This window comes from Oncorhynchus keta, chromosome 23 (genome assembly GCF_023373465.1).
Source record: "Oncorhynchus keta strain PuntledgeMale-10-30-2019 chromosome 23, Oket_V2, whole genome shotgun sequence".
NCBI classification, from domain to species: domain Eukaryota; kingdom Metazoa; phylum Chordata; class Actinopteri; order Salmoniformes; family Salmonidae; genus Oncorhynchus; species Oncorhynchus keta.
In genome coordinates, this window is record NC_068443.1 from 19016920 (window position 1) to 19037698 (window position 20779).

General features: G+C 40.6%; 1 long non-coding RNA gene across 1 annotated transcript; it reads right to left on the reverse strand.

Moving 5' to 3' along the window:
• Positions 1 to 16805: 16805 nt before the first annotated feature.
• Positions 16806 to 19096, reverse strand: LOC127911016 (uncharacterized). The gene is made up of 3 exons (XR_008077372.1): positions 18574 to 19096; positions 17801 to 18382; positions 16806 to 17407 (listed from the first exon to the last, which is right to left on the reverse strand). It is a non-coding gene; the product is annotated as an uncharacterized LOC127911016 (long non-coding RNA).
• Positions 19097 to 20779: the final 1683 nt, after the last annotated feature.

The following is a 20779-nucleotide window of genomic DNA, read 5'->3' on the forward strand; positions in this document are numbered from 1 at the left end:
AACTCCCTAGAAAGGCCAAAACCTAGGAAGAAACCTAGAGAGGAACCAGGCTATGTGGGGTGGCCAGTCCTCTTCTGGCTGTGCCGGGTGGAGATTATAACAGAACATGGCCAAGATGTTCAAATGTTCATAAATGACCAGCATGGTCGAATAATAATAAGGCAGAACAGTTGAAACTGGAGCAGCAGCACGGCCAGGTGGACTGGGGACAGCAAGGAGTCATCATGTCAGGTAGTCCTGGGGCATGGTCCTAGCGCTCAGGTCCTCCGAGAGAGAGAAAGAAAGACAGAAGGAGAGAATTAGAGAACGCACACTTAGATTCACACAGGACACCGAATAGGACAGGAGAAGTACTCCAGATATAACAAACTGACCCTAGCCCCCCGACACATAAACTACTGCAGCATAAATACTGGAGGCTGAGACAGGAGGGGTCAGGAGACACTGTGGCCCCATCCGAGGACACCCCCCGGACATGGCCAAACAGGAAGGATATAACCCCACCCACTTTGCCAAAGCACAGCCCCCACACCACTAGAGGGATATCTTCAACCACCAACTTACCATCCTGAGACAAGGCTGAGTATAGCCCACAAAGATCTCCGCCATGGCACAACCCAAGGGGGGGGCGCCAACCCAGACAGGATGACCACATCAGTGAATCAACCCACTCAGGTGACGCACCCCTTCCAGGGACGGCATGAGAGAGCCCCAGTAAACCAGTGACTCAGCCCCTGTAATAGGGTTAGAGGCAGAGAATCCCAGTGGAAAGAGGGGAACCGGCCAGGCAGAGACAGCAAGGGCGGTTCGTTGCTCCAGAGCCTTTCCGTTCAGCTTCCCACTCCTGGGCCAGACTACACTCAATCATATGACCCACTGAAGAGTTCAGTAAAGACTTAAAGGTTGAGACCGAGTTTGCGTCTCTGACATGGGTAGGCAGACCGTTCCATAAAAATGGAGCTCTATAGGAGAAAGCCCTGCCTCCAGGTGTTTGCTTAGAAATTCTAGGGACAATTAGGAGGCCTGCGTCTTGTGACCATAGCGTACGTGTAGGTATGTACGGCAGGACCAAATCAGAGAGATATGTAGGAGCAAGCCCATGTAATGCTTTGTAGGTTAGCAGTAAAACCTTGAAATCAGCCCTTGCTTTGACAGGAAGCCAGTGTAGAGAGGCTAGCACTGGAGTAATATGATCATTTTTTTTTGTTCTAGTCAGGATTTTAGCAGCCGTATTTAGCACTAACTGAAGTTTATTTAGTGCTTTATCCGGGTAGCCGGAAAGTAGAGCATTGCAGTAGTCTAACCTAGAAGTGACAAAAGCATGGATTAATTTTTCTGCATCATTTTTGGACAGAAAGTTTCTGATTTTTGCAATGTTACGTAGATGGAAAAAAGCTGTCCTTGAAATGGTCTTGATATGTTCTTCAAAAGAGAGATCAGGGTCCAGAGTAACGCCGAGGTCCTTCACAGTTTTATTTGAGACGACTGTACAACCATCAAGATTATGGTCCTTCTGTAGCTCAGTTGGTAGAGCATGGCGCTTGTAACGCCAGGTTAGTGGGTTTGATTCCCGGGACCACCCATACGTAGAATGTATGCACACATGACTGTAAGTCGCTTTGGATAAAAGCGTCTGCTAAATGGCATATATTATATTATATTATTGTCAGATTCAACAGAAGATCTCTTTGTTTCTTGGGACCTAGAACAAGCATCTCTGTTTTGTCCGAGTTTAAAAGTAGAAAGTTTGCAGCCATCCACTTCCTTATGTCTGAAACACATGCTTCTAGCAAGGGCAATTTTGGGGCTTCACCATGTTTCATTGAAATGTACAGCTGTGTGTCATCCGCATAGCAGTGAAAGTTAACATTATGTTTTGAATAACATCCCCAAGAGGTAAAATATATAGTGAAAACAATAGTGGTCCTAAAACGGAACCTTGAGGAACACCGAAATTTACAGTTGATTTGTCAGAGGACAAACCATTCACAGAGACAAACTGATATCTTTCCGACAGATAAGATCTGAACCAGGCCAGAACTTGTCCGTGTAGACCAATTTGGGTTTCCAATCTCTCCAAAAGAATGTGGTGATCGATGGTATCAAAAGCAGCACTAAGGTCTAGGAGCACGAGGACAGATGCAGAGCCTCGGTCCGATGCCATTAGGGCCCACTACCCAAGTGTAGTAATGATGCATTGTCCCAGTGTCATTCTTACCTGAGACAAATTTCCAGTTGTTCAGCTGGTATCTTCTCATCTCTAACGACACAATAGTCATCATAGGTTGGGCTCTGTATGGTGCCATCCCCCACCATGGAAACTTTTATGAACTTTTCTTTGTACCACCGCATGCTAGTGCAATGCAGCTAGTGCGGCATCCAAAACATAGCGTTGCGGACAGCAGTAATGCAAAGAGTTTGACGCATCTGGTGGACATGAAGTTGACGCCTCGATCTTTGAAGGGTTGGTCATGGCTCACAACACCATTATCCAAGAAACCCTAGACACACTCCAATTTTCATACTGCCCCAACAGATCCACAGATGATGCAATCTCCATTGCACTCCACAGTGCTCTTTCCCACCTGGACAAAATGAACACCTATGTGAGAATGCTATTCAATGACTACAGCTCAGCACTCAACACCATAGTGCCCTCAAAGCTCATCACTAAGCTAAGGACCCTGGGACTAAACACCTCCCTTTGCAACTGGATCCTGGATTTCCTGACGGGCCATCCCCAGGTGTTAAGGGTAGGTAACAACACACCTGCCACGCATTATCCTCAACACCTGGCCGTGTGGTGCCAGGATAACAACCTCTCACTCAACGTGATCAAGACAATGGAGATGATTGTGCACTACAGGAAAAGGAGGACTGAGCATGCACTCATTCTCATTGACGGGAGCAGGCTGTAGTGGAGCAGGTTGAGAGCTTCAAGTTCCTTGGTGTCCACATCACCAACAAACTACCATGGTCCAAACACACTAAGATAGCCGTGAAGAGGGCACGACAAAGCCTATTCCCCCTCAGGAAACTGAAAAGATTTGCCATGGGTCCTCAAAAAACCTGACTGGTTGCATCACTGCCTGGTATGGCATTTTTTTTGCTACAGTGTACCCACTGGACATGTCTGTGATATGGTGCATATTTTTTTTAACCTTTATTTATCTAGGCAAGTCTGTAAAGAACACATTCTCTTTCACAATGGCCCACCAGGGAACAGTGGGTTAACTGCCTTGTTGAGGTCCAGAACAACAGATTTTTACCTTGTCAGCACAGGGATTCGATCCAGCAACCTTTCAGTTACTAGCCCAACACTCTAACCACTAGGCAACATGCTGCCCCACAATGATGCCACTGGATGTAAATGACACATTTGTAGAATGGTTACTCTTTCTATGTGCTGACTGGCCTTAAAGCAAATCACAAAAGACTATACACGGAAACAAATATCAGAATGAAAAATGACAACAACTCAGGGTAATATTATTCATTAAATGACTCTGATAGCAACACCTGAAATGAGGTGGGATGAAGAAAATATCTTGACATCTCAGACAATCACTGAAACAGGCCTAGTAATTATCTTAAGGCCATTAAGAATCTCCCTCCCTCGTGAATTTTATGAGGATAAACAGTTTGAGAATTTTAGCTTTCCTCTGTGGGTTCTAGAACTAAAAATGACCACGATGCAAGTTAAATTGATTTTCGTGCAGCTTTATAGATCATCAAACAAGTCATTGTCTATGGTATAATCACACATTTTTATAGAGATAATGGAAATAGAGCACCATTAAAAACATACACTAGTGGTTAGAAGAGTTCCACTGTTAAATGTCAGGTATTGTCATCCAGTCCTTGGCCTGGTTAGTTGTATTTATTATTATTGGTAATTGTTAGTATATTTTTCATGTCATTGATAGGGAAACGTTGTTTGGGCAGGACAAACTCCCCCATTCTATAATGAAAAAGCAGCTCCTACGCATCACCAGCATCTACCAATCCATACAGGGAACACCAATGAGCACAACATGACATTAATCTGGATGCACACAAATAACAACCATTGGCTTTTTGAAGCAGACTAGTGCTGATTTCTACCCTTCCTCACAAAATAGCAACAACAGTATTCAAATTCCTGTAATGAATACATGATGAATCTGGATATATAAAACATCTTCTTAAGAAATGTGTAGTAGGCTGGAAATGTCCCACTGTGATAAAAATCTAGGCCTATTGGCTATAAATTTAACTTCTGTGACTTCACACCCCAGGAGCTCTTTCGTGACGATTATAAAAATACCTTATTCATACAATTTGCAGAAAGATGACTGCTATGACAACAGAGTACACTCTGCTTGTGAATAATTCAACCCACTTACTCTGTCTTCTTCCCCTTTGGAAGTGGGACTGCAAAACTACACTACTAAGCTAATTATCTCAGTGTTGGAGTCGACTGAAGCTGTCTCTGTGTCTCCCTCTAGCTATGCCACTGATCGTTCTCATCAAAGGAAGAGATGTTTCAGAGTGGAAGGTAAAAAATTCATTATCTGACTGACATGACAGCCTGGCCTCAGAACCATACGAAATATGCTTTACCTACTAATGGTAGGGAGTAGGGAGGTTAGTCGGTCATAATCCGCTACAGTCTAGCAATGCAAAGGTTGCATGTTTGAGTTGCATAAGGGACAATTGTAGGGACAATTGTAGCATTTTAGCTAACCCTTCCCCTAATCCCTTTTTCTAAACTTAACCCAGTTCGACTAACCTGCTACGTAAATTCACCTAATCTTTTGTTGTTTTAGTTTTCCTAACCTTTGTCTTGAATTCCCCTAACCACCAGTGAAAATTCTCCCTGTAATTGTCTTTGTTCTGACTGTGCAACAAGCAACCTGGTATCAGATAAAGACGTGCAATACTATACGTCCTCCAAGTAGTATGATAAGTTTGAAATTCCAATTCGCATGCTATTCCATTCATATTGTCACCAAATGTAATATAACTTAACATACTAAATGGAGTGGCACAAATTTACATACAGAATAATACGAATTGCCCTGAGATCACATTGGACAGGGGGAGGGTGGAGGGTGGGTTGCTTCAGAGGACTGCATGGTGAACTGCAGGCAGTGCATCTGCCTTTGAAGGGAGTTAGAGTCACTGTAAAGGAAACCACAATCTATTAGGCCTACATGACGGACAAAAGACAATTTTGTTCTGTCATTATGGGGTATTGTGAGCCAAATTGACGAGAAAAAAATTCAAGGGGTCTAAATTCTTTCCAAAGACACTATAGATGCGGTAGAGGTCAATTGAACTGGACCAAAACAATGAAATTGCCATGGAAACGTGTGGGGGAAAAGGCCGTAGGAAAATATCCTGAATGTCCTCATTGCCCCCCAGCAAAATTAGCCTACATTTAGGCTATTGTTTATATGTGTTTTTCACACTATGTTCAGGTAAAAATCAGAGTATAATGCTTGTACTGTACGGATGTCAACCCCTACACATGTCATCTTAACCAATGTCATCTTAACCAAGCAATTGCATTATGGTTAAATCAACTTTGACTACCACCACCGATTTCTGTATGCTAGCTATGCTAACCATCTTATTAAAACAGGAGTTAACATTTGGTAGTCACTTCTTCTAAACATGAAAAGGGACTACTTTTAATTGTTATGCAGTGAAAACAGCCAAATATATCAAAATTGGACCTAAGTAACCACATTGGGGTCCTGTTACAATACGTAAATAATGACACATTTGACTAATATCTACTTTGTTAGGTCAGATTGGTTGAATGTGCACCAGTTGGGTCAATGGAACAGTCTGTACTCCATTTACCCCTTTACTGCATCTATGTTTGGGATAGTTTCAATGTTGGATAGGTCTAGGGATACATGTAGTTTAAATGATATATTGGACCTAACATGGTTGAGAGGAAAGGAGCTTAGAGAGTGATGATAGCAGGTCACGGTTGGTTGATGGCCTACGGTGGCTCGTTTGGCAGGAGAGATAATTGGATCGTAAAACAGACACTTAAGGCCAAACATCTTCCTACCAGAGATGCTAATAACACTGGACAAATACAAAGAGGCGCAAATGGCTCTCGACCAACCAATCTGTGACCCTTGATAAATCAACAGCTAGTGCTCGTTTCCATAGACACAGGAATGACAAATTCAGACGATATTTACAAATGATAAAAGTAATTACAGATTTTCATTGTAGACACTATTTTATTAATATCACACCACTACACAGCAAAATATGAATACATAAATTAATATATTTATAATCTGTCCAGTGCCCAGTGCCCACACAGATCCGGATTTCCAATATCCATTAGCGCACCTGGTTTGCAGGTATTGGCATCTCACTTAGGTATGTATACAGGATTGAACATTGATATGAACAATCACTGAGAGTAAACTATAGTTGTAGTTGCTAAGATTTTGAATAGCATGTTAATTAAACATTTAAAAATCACGTTGATATGGTTAAACTCAGCTCGTATAAAAGAGATAAGTATGACAAATGCAACCTCTACCTTGGATGTGACTTAATGCAGTTCCTTCACAGCCACCTAGGCTAGGCGGGTCTGGTGTTACCAAACAATTTGGTAAGGGTGAGAGTTTCGTTAAGATTATCGAAAAATAAATCATTAGCATGTCATTATCTAGTCTCCATAGATAGAGGAGAGAAGGAAGATCACTAGAAAATAAAGCATAAAAGAAAGTAAGAGGCACAAGAGAGAACCTGGAAAATATATGTGTACAGCAACATAGCCCATAATTCAAATGCTTCATTTACATCTGAGAAACATGCTATGTGCAAAAATGACATTTTGTAATGAGCAAACTACCGAGGATTAGAAGCACATTATGCCTACATGTTGTTAGAAGGGAAATCCAACCCTTTTGTGTGCAAAAGACCTACTTATGTTTTTGAAATGTTTTTTTTCTCTCGATCATCTAAGACAGTTTGATGAAAGTTTCGTCCAAATGTCTAACCTTTCGTTTTCTATTCAACTTACAAAAATAACCCAATTGACACATGATCCCCTGGGGGCAGGAAAGCTGTTTAGTGAGTCTCTAGCCATTGCTGGATGCCTCAATTATGGATTTAGCATATTTGAGGATAAGCTTTTAATTTAATTGCCTATCTGGAGCCATCGCTATGCATACCAGATGTTGTCTTGAGATTTCAAGGGCATCGATGAAAAAATAATCAGTTGATGACAAAGGATCTGCGATACTATTGATTTAGTAATGCACTGCATTATTTACAGACATCTAGATCTTCTTCATCGAAATGTTCAAAGGATGGAACTCTGAACATTAACTGCTGACATAATTCAATATTATTTTATACATGTGTATTGACACTGTAATTTGCTGTTATATAGTATTTACATTTCCTCCACTCCAGATGTAAGACTACACTGGCTTCATCAGGATTGGAGGCATCCTCTCCTCCTACCTCCATCAGACCACTCTCTCCATCCCTCTTTACTATGCACTGTTGCTTCTATGATCTGCTGCTGACACATGGCACCGCAGGGGGAATAGTATTAAGTGCGTCCAATGAGTTCATACAGGTTTGAGCACTTAAAATTCTCCACACACAGTTGCTAATGCAACAAAAGCACACGTGGATATCCAACGTTTTACAAAAAAAAGACTACTAGGAAATTAAGTGCTGAGTGAATGACATCCCATCCAGGTGTGCATGAATTGGTAATGATGACCAAATCATCACATTTTTCTGATGATCTTGTAATGACGTTCTTCAACATTCATTTTCAGATCACATTTGAGAGTTTTTTTTTTTGGGGGGTGTAAAATATGGTAATTCAAGATACAGTATATCAGCAATCTCCCTGAGATACAGTAAAGTGAATGAATGTTGACAATGCTGTCTGAGTTTGGATGCAGACTGTATTTCTACTTGTATATGTGGTGTCCAGTGAGATTTACCCTTTAGATTCCTGTCGCTCTGCTTCCTTATTCTCAGGATACAGCACAGAGCTTTTTCCCAAATCAACCCCACAGGTGAACATTCCTCCTGCTTCTCCTTTGGTGGACCCAGTTACTCAGACACTTCCCATTATAGAATAAAACATATCTGACATTGTAATTGATAAACTTTTACAGAATCAGAATAGCTTTTGTCATAGTAAAGGAATGTCAACAAATAGTAATTTATGGGGACACTAGTGAACTACTGTCCCTAAAAATTGTGAAACAATGTCACCACTGTGTCTATATACTGTTGCTGTCACGATGACAAAACAGTTTTATGAAGGTACACTTAAAATTGGAGATACAGCAGTTGGTGACAACTGCTGATATAATAAGGGCTTTCAAAAATACATTTGATTGTAAAATATTTTTTAAAAGGTTTTGATATGCAAATGATACATGGTTTTGTAATATATTTCAGCTTCTATATACTGTAGTGTTTTTGGGATGGCTTGTTTTTTGCTGTTTCGTGATGGATGCATTTGAAATCACACCAGCAGTTTCCTGGAGCATGGAGTAAGAGGAATTAGCTGTGAAACTACCCTATTCCAAGTGGCTGTATACGTTGTATTATGAGTATGAAAACCAAATCAGATTTGAAAGCATTTTCTAATATTTCCCTTTCAAATATAATATGCATGATGTTATTTTTTCATGTCCAGACACATTGTCATTAGGTCATGTTAAAACCAGAGACAGATTACATTATTTCTAGAAAAATAACAAAGGTCCAATTTGTAGATGCTTTCAAATCTGATCCAGGGTTATGGTGAAATATTGAGATTACAGGTGGCAAGGTCAGAAATAGTTTAACCACTGCACCATGTTAACACAGTTTATTCCCATATAATAACCATTCCTCCTCTCTGTCAACATTAGTTCCCTTCATCCTTGTGTTAGAGCCTGCATGGCCTTCGCTCCCTCTCTTGTCCGTATTTGCTCTGTCATTTATGGCTTTTCTCTATTCCTGCCATGCAGCATCAATGACCTGTCACTCTCATCTTCACCCACCCCCGTGTCCTCTTCATTTCCAGTGACCTTGTACTTTGCTCTGGCTCCTCTCCTACATGAACTCTATGACTTTCAACAGTCCCGGCCTGGGTCACAGGCCTGAACAGTTACTCAGTGCTTCCCCTCTAGTGCCTTTAGGTAGGCAGGCACTGGATGGGTAGAACCTCGGAATCATGGTGACTAATGCCCAACCCCAAGTGAGGACCTGCCCCCTACAGGCAATATGATAAGCTGGATGGAACGCTTTTCCATTTTGTTTGTGCTGGTCCTATCCTTTCAGATCGTCAGTGCCGAGAAGGTAGTGTAAAACGGTTGATTTGGATTTGGGAAAGTGACACTTAAGAGTTGGCGATGTCCCACACACCTGTATAGCTCTGAGATACAGTGTCTTCAGAAAAGTATTCATACCCCTTCACTTATTCCACATTTTGTTGTGTTACAGCCCGAATTCAAAATATTTGTTTTTCTCTAAGCCATCTACACACAATGTGAATGACAATGTGAATGAAAAAGTGGAAACATGTTTTTACAAATGTTTTCTAATTTACTGAAAATGAAATACAGAAATATCAAATTTACATAAGTATTTACACCCCTGAGTCAGTACATGTTAGAATCACCTTTGGCAGCAATTACAGCTGTTAGTCTTTCTGGGTAAGTTGCTAAGAGCTTTGCACACCTGGATTGTACAATATTTGCACATTATTCGTTAAAAAAATCTTCAAGGTCTTTCAAGTTGGTTATTGATCATTGCTAGACAGCTATTTTCAAGTCTTGCCATGGATTTCAAGCAGATTTAAGTTAAAACTGTAATTAGACCACTCGAGAACATTTAATGTCATCTTGGTAAGCAACTCCAGTGCATATTTGTCCTTGTGTTTTAGGTTATTGTCCTGCTGAAAAGTGACTTTGTCTCCCTGTGTCTGTTGGAAAGGAGACTGAACCAGGTTTTCCTCTATGATTTTGCCTGTGCTTAGCTCTATTCCGTTTCTTTTTATCCTAAAAAAACTCCCTGTCCCTTGCCGATGGCAAGCATACCCATAACATGATGCAGTCACCACAATACTCAATCATGTGTTGTGTTGGATCTGACCCAAACATAACGTTTAATTTTTTCCCTCAGTTTTCTCCTATCATACCTTAAGGGAAGAATTCGGCAGTACCTGTATGGTTAGTGAGAAAGTCCATATTGCAAATGTACGGTCCCTTACTAGACGTCCGAAATCGTTTGTAAAATTCGCGGACGGCGTCGGGCCGAGCGGCAGGGCCGGACCTACCAGGAAGTCATCAAATGAACGTTGTCGGACATTCGGTTTCCGTTTTACAAAAATAATAAGATTTATGTCATTTTTCCCATGTCCCGGAAATTCCCACAAGAGGGCATAAGCAATCATATGGCTATTGCTACAAAACATCACGATTCACGACGGGGCCTTATCTCGAAAACTGAAAATATTTAGAAGCCGAAACTCGGTGAGCGTAGGGGCGGCATAATGGGCAGTTGGCCCCGAACAAGATGGCGTCTAGGCCTCAACGGTTTTTGAGTTATGGCCATTTATCTGGGATTAAAGGTCCAAAATGAAAATAGAGAAATTATTTTTCCACTTCACGTCAAAGTCAAGGAGCCTCCGGTGTCAATAAAAAAAGAACCAGCCATTTATCTATCGTCATTTAAGAGAAATCGTACAACGACACCTTGGTGATGTTCACGGATAGGTGTTTTTTTTTTTTTTCAACGGTTACAGATCCAGTTGCAGGTTGTTCTTACGAATCTTTTTAAAGTGTGCTGCGGAGCTCTGCGAGATTTCTGTGATTTTCTATGATTTTCTGAAATAACACACACTCACTAAACCCTCCGTAAATAACTCAGTTCTTAACGTAAAGACTTAAAACTCAGGATTCTGTAAAGGCATACCCCAATCATGATATGAGTTTATTTATAGCTTCCTGTGCCAACCGGAAGTGCCTTTAATGGTGTCACAGTGGCAGTTTCCATGGGTTAAAAAGGTCAGATCTTTTCAAAACTTCATATGTGTGACTAGGTAACCCTCGTGAACTGTAAATCAGTCATTTCTCCCAGCAGATGTCAAAGAAAAGCTCTCACACGCACACACAGCAAGGATGGAGTGAAAAAGTGTGGTTCTTAAAGACACAGAGAGCAGGCAATGGCATAAACATAATGTCTAGGCCGTGCCGAGTTCAACGAGATATCCCGCTTGACCGTAGCTCGCTCGGTCTGAGCGCAGCGACCATTAGAAAAGTAGGCCCAAAATGAAGCCTGCCCCACAACGTCATTTGCTTTTGGGTGACAGTGAGAGAACCGTTAGGGTGAGAAGCACAATTCGACCTCAGGTATGTTCCTAAGGTCCTTCCGATCCGTGCAAGCCTAACGTTGACAGTGTGGCATTAACCCTTAATAGTTAAAAGATGGTGTTTACTTCAAAAAGTTTGCATTGATTTCTCTCCCCATAGGAATACATTGCCTTTACCCCTAAATTCAACCTGAAGTCTATATGGGTTATGAATGCCGTATGAACCTGTCTTTGGTAACAGTCCATCAGGCCAGTATGAGGTCTACCTGTGTTGATTCTAAGCTTCCTGGACCAACCGGAAGTGGTTAAAATCACCCTAAAAGTGTTTTTCCATTACCTGCCTGCAGTTTGATAGACATAGTGCATTCAACCCTGTGTAAATCAGTCAATTCTTAACGTAAGGACTTAAAACACAGGATTCTGTAAAAGCATAGCCCAGTGAGGATATGTGTTGACTTATAGCTTCCTGTGCCAACCGGAAGTGCCTTAATTGGTGTCTCAGGGGCTGTTTCGAGGGGTTAAAAAAGTCAGATCTGTCCAAAACTTCATATGTGTGATTAGGCAACCCCCATGAACTGTAAATCAGTCATTTTTCCCATAAAATTTCAAAGGAAAACTAAATCACACAGACACACAACTTGGAAGGAGGGACGTATTGGGGTTTGTAGAGACAGACAGTGCCTCCAATAGTTAGCTTTGTTCGAGCTAAAAGAACCGTCAGACCTAGAGTTCCGAAACTTTAGAAACCTGTTCTAGACCTCGGGTCGATAGTGCGTGGTGAGTTAGGTGGCTCTAGAAGGTTCTCGGACCGAGAAATAGCCTCGTACATTTGCAATGATTTCAATTCATTTTGACCATTACGAAAATGGCGACATTTAGAAAAGTCTCAGAGACACAAGACTAGGTGCATTGGAACCGGCTCGGCCCATAGAGACGGACCCCAACGTTTCGGTCCGATAGCTCATTCAAGGACCCCATAGCAAGGCATGGAAAAAGTGGATTTTCAGCACCAATTAGGGTTTTACTCGGGCACCGAAGGACCTATCGAGCCGAAACTCGGGATTCGGGGTCGCCTCACATAGGCCTTCACATAATGTCTGACCTGGACCCGCAGCTAGAACGTAACTATGTGTTTTACGTTTTTATTATGTTTTAAACTAATGGCGCTGTGAATTATGGGCCTGCTCTGACATATGTGATAGTTGGCTTCTAAATGAGTTGGAAAAAGTGGGTTTGGTGTCAATTGGTATCAGTTTGGTGTCAGAATGACATCTAATTGACTGGTGGACACTGACTTGCTAGTTGACTTTTGTACATTAGCAATATGTTTAAACGGAGAGGGACCATCACCAAAATGGCATTCTGAAATCAACACAAAAAATGGCATCACCATAGTCTCCAGGCTGTGCAGAGTTCAACGAGACGCCCCACTTGACCGTAGCTCGCTCTGAGTGCAGCGACCTTGAAAAAAAGAAGGCGCAAAAGGAAGCCTGGCCCTCAATGTCATTTGCTTTTGGGTGACAGTGAGAGAACCGTTAGGGTGAGAAGCACAATTCGACCTCAGGTACGTTCCTAAGGTCCTTCCGATCCGTGCAAGCCTAACGTTGACCGTGTGGCATTAACCCTTAATAGTTAAAAGAAGGTGTTTACTTCAAATAGTTTGCATTGACTTCTCTCCCCATAGGAATACATTGCCTTTACCCCTAAATTCAACCTGAAGTCTATATGGGTTATGAATGCCGTATGAACCTGTCTTTGGTAACAGTCCATCAGGCCAGTATGAGGTCTACCTGTGTTGATTCTAAGCTTCCTGGACCAACCGGAAGTGGTTAAAATCACCCTAAAAGTGTTTTTCCATTACCTGCCTGCAGTTTGATAGACATAGTGCATTCAACCCTGTGTAAATCAGTCAATTCTTAACGTAAGGACTTAAAACTCAGGATTCTGTAAAAGCATAGCCCAGTGAGGATATATGTTGACTTATAGCTTCCTGTGACAACCGGAAGTGCCTTAATTGGTGTCTCAGGGGCTGTTTCGAGGGGTTAAAAAAGTCAGATCTTTTCAAAACTTCATATGTGTGACTAGGTAACCCTCATGAACTGTAAATCAGTCATCTCTCCCAACAGATGTCAAAGAAAAGCTCTCACACGCACACACAGCAAGGATGGAGTGAAAAAGTGTGGTTCTCAAAGACACAGAGAGCAGGCAATGGCATAAACATAATGTCTAGGCCGTGCCGAGTTCAACGAGATATCCCACTTGACCGTAGCTCGCTCGGTCTGAGCGCAGCGACCATTAGAAAAGTAGGCCCAAAATGAAGCCTGCCCCACAACGTCATTTGCTTTTGGGTGACAGTGAGAGAACCGTTAGGGTGAGAAGCACAATTCGACCTCAGGTACGTTCCTAAGGTCCTTCCGATCCGTGCAAGCCTAACCTTGACCGTGTGGCATTAACCCTTAATAGTTAAAAGAAGGTGTTTACTTCAAATAGTTTGCATTGATTTCTCTCCCCATAGGAATACATTGCCTGCACCCCTAAATTCAACCTGAAGTCTATATGGGTTATGAATGCCGTATGAACCTGTCTTTGGTAACAGTCCATCAGGCCAGTATGAGGTCTACCTGTGTTGATTCTAAGCTTCCTGGACCAACCGGAAGTGGTTAAAATCACCCTAAAAGTGTTTTTCCATTACCTGCCTGCAGTTTGATAGACATAGTGCATTCAACCCTGTGTAAATCAGTCAATTCTTAACGTAAGGACTTAAAACACAGGATTCTGTAAAAGCATAGCCCAGTGAGGATATGTGTTGACTTATAGCTTCCTGTGCCAACCGGAAGTGCCTTAATTGGTGTCTCAGGGGCTGTTTCGAGGGGTTAAAAAGTCAGATCTGTCCAAAACTTCATATGTGTGATTAGGCAACCCCCATGAACTGTAAATCAGTCATTTTTCCCATAAAATTTCAAAGGAAAACTAAATCACACAGACACACAACTTGGAAGGAGGGACGTATTGGGGTTTGTAGAGACAGACAGTGCCTCCAATAGTTAGCTTTGTTCGAGCTAAAAGAACCGTCAGACCTAGAGTTCCGAAACTTTAGAAACCTGTTCTAGACCTCGGGTCGATAGTGCGTGGTGAGTTAGGTGGCTCTAGAAGGTTCTCGGACCGAGAAATAGCCTCGTACATTTGCAATGATTTCAATTCATTTTGACCATTACGAAAATGGCGACATTTAGAAAAGTCTCAGAGACACAAGACTAGGTGCATTGGAACCGGCTCGGCCCATAGAGACGGACCCCAACGTTTCGGTCCGATAGCTCATTCAAGGACCCCATAGCAAGGCATGGAAAAAGTGGATTTTCAGCACCAATTAGGGTTTTACTCGGGCACCGAAGGACCTATCGAGCCGAAACTCGGGATTCGGGGTCGCCTCACATAGGCCTTCACATAATGTCTGACCTGGACCCGCAGCTAGAACGTAACTATGTGTTTTACGTTTTTATTATGTTTTAAACTAAAGGCGCTGTGAATTATGGGCCTGCTCTGACATATATGATAGTTGGCTTCTAAATGAGTTGGAAAAAGTGGGTTTGGTGTCAATTGGTATCAGTTTGGTGTCAAAATGACATCTAATTGACTGATGGACACTGACTTGCTAGTTGACTTTTGTACATTAGCAATATGTTTAAACGGAGAGGGACCATCACCAAAAGTGACATTCTGAAATCAACCCTAACGAGCCATGGAGATGAACCAGAATCACTGCCCAGCTATCCCGAGTTCATCGGGCCAGTCAATTTCACATTCCTGCAGGATTTTTATAGCATGACAAATTCGTGATGGTACCTGCCCATTGAACCATATTGCAAATGCACAGTGACTTTGCAAAAGTGAGAAAACATAAACAAATGGACATGATGAAATCAACACAACAGGTGATGGAAATGTACAACTATCACTGCTCAGCCATCCTGTGTTCATCAGACCAGTCAATTTTGCATTTTTGAGCATGTCAAATTTCATATGGTAAATGCACATTGAAACATATTGCAAATGCGCGCACTTGCAATATGATTCTATAGTGTAAAAACATCACCTAATGGACATGATGAAATCAACACAACGAGTGATGGAAATGTACAACTATCACTGCTCGGCCATCCTGTGTCCATCAGACCAGTCAATTTTGCATTTTTGAGCATGTCAAATTTCATATGGTAAATGCACATTGAAACATATTGCAAATGCGCGCGCACTTGCAATATGATTCTATAGTGTAAAAACATCACCTAATGGACATGATGAAATCAACACAACGAGTGATGGAAATGTACAACTATCACTGCCCGGCCATCCTGTGTTCCCATAGCGAGCATTAATATCAGAATGACCGGTAAATGCATTTACAACCATATTTTTATTTTTGGGTTACCAGTTGCACAACAATGCACGTGCATTTGCAATATGATTCTATAGTGAAAAACATCACCTAATGGACATGATGAAATCAACACAACGAGTGATGGAAATGTACAACTATCACTGCTCGGCCATCCTGTGTCCATCAGACCAGTCAATTTTGCATTTTTGAGCATGTCAAATTTCATATGGTAAATGCACATTGAAACATATTGCAAATGCGCGCGCACTTGCAATATGATTCTATAGTGTAAAAACATCACCTAATGGACATGATGAAATCAACACAACGAGTGATGGAAATGTACAACTATCACTGCCCGGCCATCCTGTGTTCCCATAGCGAGCATTAATATCAGAATGACCGGTAAATGCATTTACAACCATATTTTTATTTTTGGGTTACCAGTTGCACAACAATGCACGTGCATTTGCAATATGATTCTATAGTGAAAAAACATCACCTAATGGACATGATGAAATCAACACAACGAGTGATGGAAAGGAACAACTATCACTGCCAGGCCATCCTGTGTTCATCAGGCCAGTCAATTTCACATTCCTGCAGGATTTTATAGCATGACAAATTCGTGATGGTACCTGCCCATTGAACCATATTGCAAATGCACAGTGACTTTGCAAAAGTGAGAAAACATAAACAAATGGACATGATGAAATCAACACAACGAGTGATGGAAATGTACAACTATCACTGCTCAGCCATCCTGTGTTCATCAGACCAGTCAATTTTGCATTTTTGAGCATGTCAAATTTCATATGGTAAATGCACATTGAAACATATTGCAAATGCGCGCGCACTTGCAATATGATTCTATAGTGTAAAAACATCACCTAATGGACATGATGAAATCAACACAACGAGTGATGGAAATGTACAACTATCACTGCTCGGCCATCCTGTGTCCATCAGACCAGTCAATTTTGCATTTTTGAGCATGTCAAATTTCATATGGTAAATGCACATTGAAACATATTGCAAATGCGCGCACTTGCAATATGATTCTATAGTGTAAAAACATCACCTAATGGACATGATGAAATCAACACAACGAGTGATGGAAATGTACAACTATCACTGCCCGGCCATCCTGTGTTCCCATAGCGAGCATTAATATCAGAATGACCGGTAAATGCATTTACAACCATATTTTTATTTTTGGGTTACCAGTTGCACAACAATGCACGTGCATTTGCAATATGATTCTATAGTGAAAAAACATCACCTAATGGACATGATGAAATCAACACAACGAGTGATGGAAATGTACAACTATCACTGCTCGGCCATCCTGTGTCCATCAGACCAGTCAATTTTGCATTTTTGAGCATGTCAAATTTCATATGGTAAATGCACATTGAAACATATTGCAAATGCGCGCGCACTTGCAATATGATTCTATAGTGTAAAAACATCACCTAATGGACATGATGAAATCAACACAACGAGTGATGGAAATGTACAACTATCACTGCCCGGCCATCCTGTGTTCCCATAGCGAGCATTAATATCAGAATGACCGGTAAATGCATTTACAACCATATTTTTATTTTTGGGTTACCAGTTGCACAACAATGCACGTGCATTTGCAATATGATTCTATAGTGAAAAAACATCACCTAATGGACATGATGAAATCAACACAACGAGTGATGGAAATGTACAACTATCACTGCTCGGCCATCCTGTGTCCATCAGACCAGTCAATTTTGCATTTTTGAGCATGTCAAATTTCATATGGTAAATGCACATTGAAACATATTGCAAATGCGCGCGCACTTGCAATATGATTCTATAGTGTAAAAACATCACCTAATGGACATGATGAAATCAACACAACGAGTGATGGAAATGTACAACTATCACTGCCCGGCCATCCTGTGTTCCCATAGCGAGCATTAATATCAGAATGACCGGTAAATGCATTTACAACCATATTTTTATTTTTGGGTTACCAGTTGCACAACAATGCACGTGCATTTGCAATATGATTCTATAGTGAAAAACATCACCTAATGGACATGATGAAATCAACACAACGAGTGATGGAAAGGAACAACTATCACTGCCAGGCCATCCTGTGTTCATCAGGCCAGTCAATTTCACATTCCTGCAGGATTTTTATAGCATGACAAATTCGTGATGGTACCTGCCCATTGAACCATATTGCAAATGCACAGTGACTTTGCAAAAGTGAGAAAACATAAACAAATGGACATGATGAAATCAACACAACGAGTGATGGAAATGTACAACTATCACTGCTCAGCCATCCTGTGTTCATCAGACCAGTCAATTTTGCATTTTTGAGCATGTCAAATTTCATATGGTAAATGCACATTGAAACATATTGCAAATGCGCGCGCACTTGCAATATGATTCTATAGTGTAAAAACATCACCTAATGGACATGATGAAATCAACACAACGAGTGATGGAAATGTACAACTATCACTGCTCGGCCATCCTGTGTCCATCAGACCAGTCAATTTTGCATTTTTGAGCATGTCAAATTTCATATGGTAAATGCACATTGAAACATATTGCAAATGCGCGCGCACTTGCAATATGATTCTATAGTGTAAAAACATCACCTAATGGACATGATGAAATCAACACAACGAGTGATGGAAATGTACAACTATCACTGCTCGGCCATCCTGTGTCCATCAGACCAGTCAATTTTGCATTTTTGAGCATGTCAAATTTCATATGGTAAATGCACATTGAAACATATTGCAAATGCGCGCACTTGCAATATGATTCTATAGTGTAAAAACATCACCTAATGGACATGATGAAATCAACACAACGAGTGATGGAAATGTACAACTATCACTGCCCGGCCATCCTGTGTTCCCATAGCGAGCATTAATATCAGAATGACCGGTAAATGCATTTACAACCATATTTTTATTTTTGGGTTACCAGTTGCACAACAATGCACGTGCATTTGCAATATGATTCTATAGTGTAAAAACATCACCTAACGGAGATGATGAAATCAACACAACGAGTGATGGAAATGTACAACTATCACTGCTCGGCCATCCTGTGTTCATCAGGCCAGTCAATTTCACATTCCTGCAGGATTTTTATAGCATGACAAATTCGTGATGGTACCTGCCCATTGAACCATATTGCAAATGCACAGTGACTTTGCAAAAGTGAGAAAACATAAACAAATGGACATGATGAAATCAACACAACGAGTGATGGAAAGGTACAACTCTCACTGCTCGGCCATCCTGTGTTCATCAGACCAGTCAATTTTGCATTTTTGAGCAAGGTCAAATTTCATATGGTAAATGCACATTGAAACATATTGCAAATGCACGTGCACTTACAATATGATTCTATAGTGAAACAACATCACCTAACGGAGATGATGAAATCAACACAACGAGTGATGGAAATGTACAACTATCACTGCTCGGCCATCCTGTGTTCATCAGACCAGTCAATTTTGCATTTTTGAGCAAGGTCAAATTTCATATGGTAAATGCACATTGAAACATATTGCAAATGCACGTGCACTTGCAATATGATTATATAGTGAAAAACATCACAAAATGGACATGATGAAGTCAACACAACGAGTGATGGAAAGGAACAACTATCACTGCCCGGCCATCCCGAGTTCATCAGGCCAGTCAATTTTGCATTTCTGCAGGATTTTTGAGCATGTCAAATTTCTTACGTCATTTGGCCCACAAAAAAAAATCCTTATGCACAATTTAAAAAAATATATAAAAAAATATGATAATAAAATTGGACAAAAGTATATTCATACAGTTCTTACACATGTGTAATTGACAAAAAAATTGAAAGAATTTCAAAAAACGGTCCAGAAAGCACTTTTTTAAGGGTGTGTGAAGTTTTTTACAAAATTTTGACATTTTTGACTTTTGACTTTTGACTTCCTATGAAATCATATTGGAATTGGACAAAACATATTCCTTATGCGCATGTAAAAAAAAAAAAAAAAAAAAAAATTATGATAATAAAATTGGACAAAAGTATATTCATACAGTTCTTACACATGTGTAATTGACAAAAAATCGAAAGAATTTCGAAAAACGGTCCAGAAAGCACTTTTTTATGGGTGTGTGAAGTTTTTACAAAATTTTGACATTTTTGACTTTTGACTTTTGACTTCCTATGAAATCATATTGGAATTGGACAAAACATATTCCTTATGCGCATATAAAAAAATTAAAAAATTATGATAATAAAATTGGACAAAAGTATATTCATACAGTTCTTACACATGTGTAATTGACAAAAAAATCGAAAGAATTTCGAAAAACGGTCCAGAAAGCACTTTTTAAGGGGTGATAAGTTTTTGAAAAAATTTCATTTTTTCAAAATTTTACTTTTGGACATTAATTTGGGTTACATATCCAATATGAACAACCCCGGTGGAGCGCATTTGCCCCCTGTTGAATTTTTAAAGTGTTACAACTGGCAATTACCATATGGCATTTGCAATACACTTTGGATGAATCAACGCCGAATTGGGTGGTATTGGCCAATGTGTATATGGTTTGTCCGATGCCAATGACATGCCATTCATTTTTGTCCAATACAGGGGGGTATTCCCTTACATAGCCATTCAACTCTGTAACTGTTTGAAAGTCACCATTGGAAACTGAGTTAGGAAGGAAGCCTGTATCTTTGTAGTGACTGGGTGTATTGATACACCATCCAAAGTGTAGTTAATAACTTCATCATGCTCAAAGGGAGATTCAATGTCTGCTTTATTCTTTTTTTTTACCCCTCTATAAACAGGTGCCCTTCTTTGTAATTGGAAAACCTTCCTGGTCTTTGTGGTTGAATATGTGTTTGAAATGCAATACTCAACAAAGGGATGTTACAGATAATTGTATGTGTGGGTTACAGAGATGAGGTAGCCATTCAAAAATCACGTTAAACATCCATGCAACTTAATCAGTGACCAGTTAAGCAAATTTTCACTCCTTAACTTATTG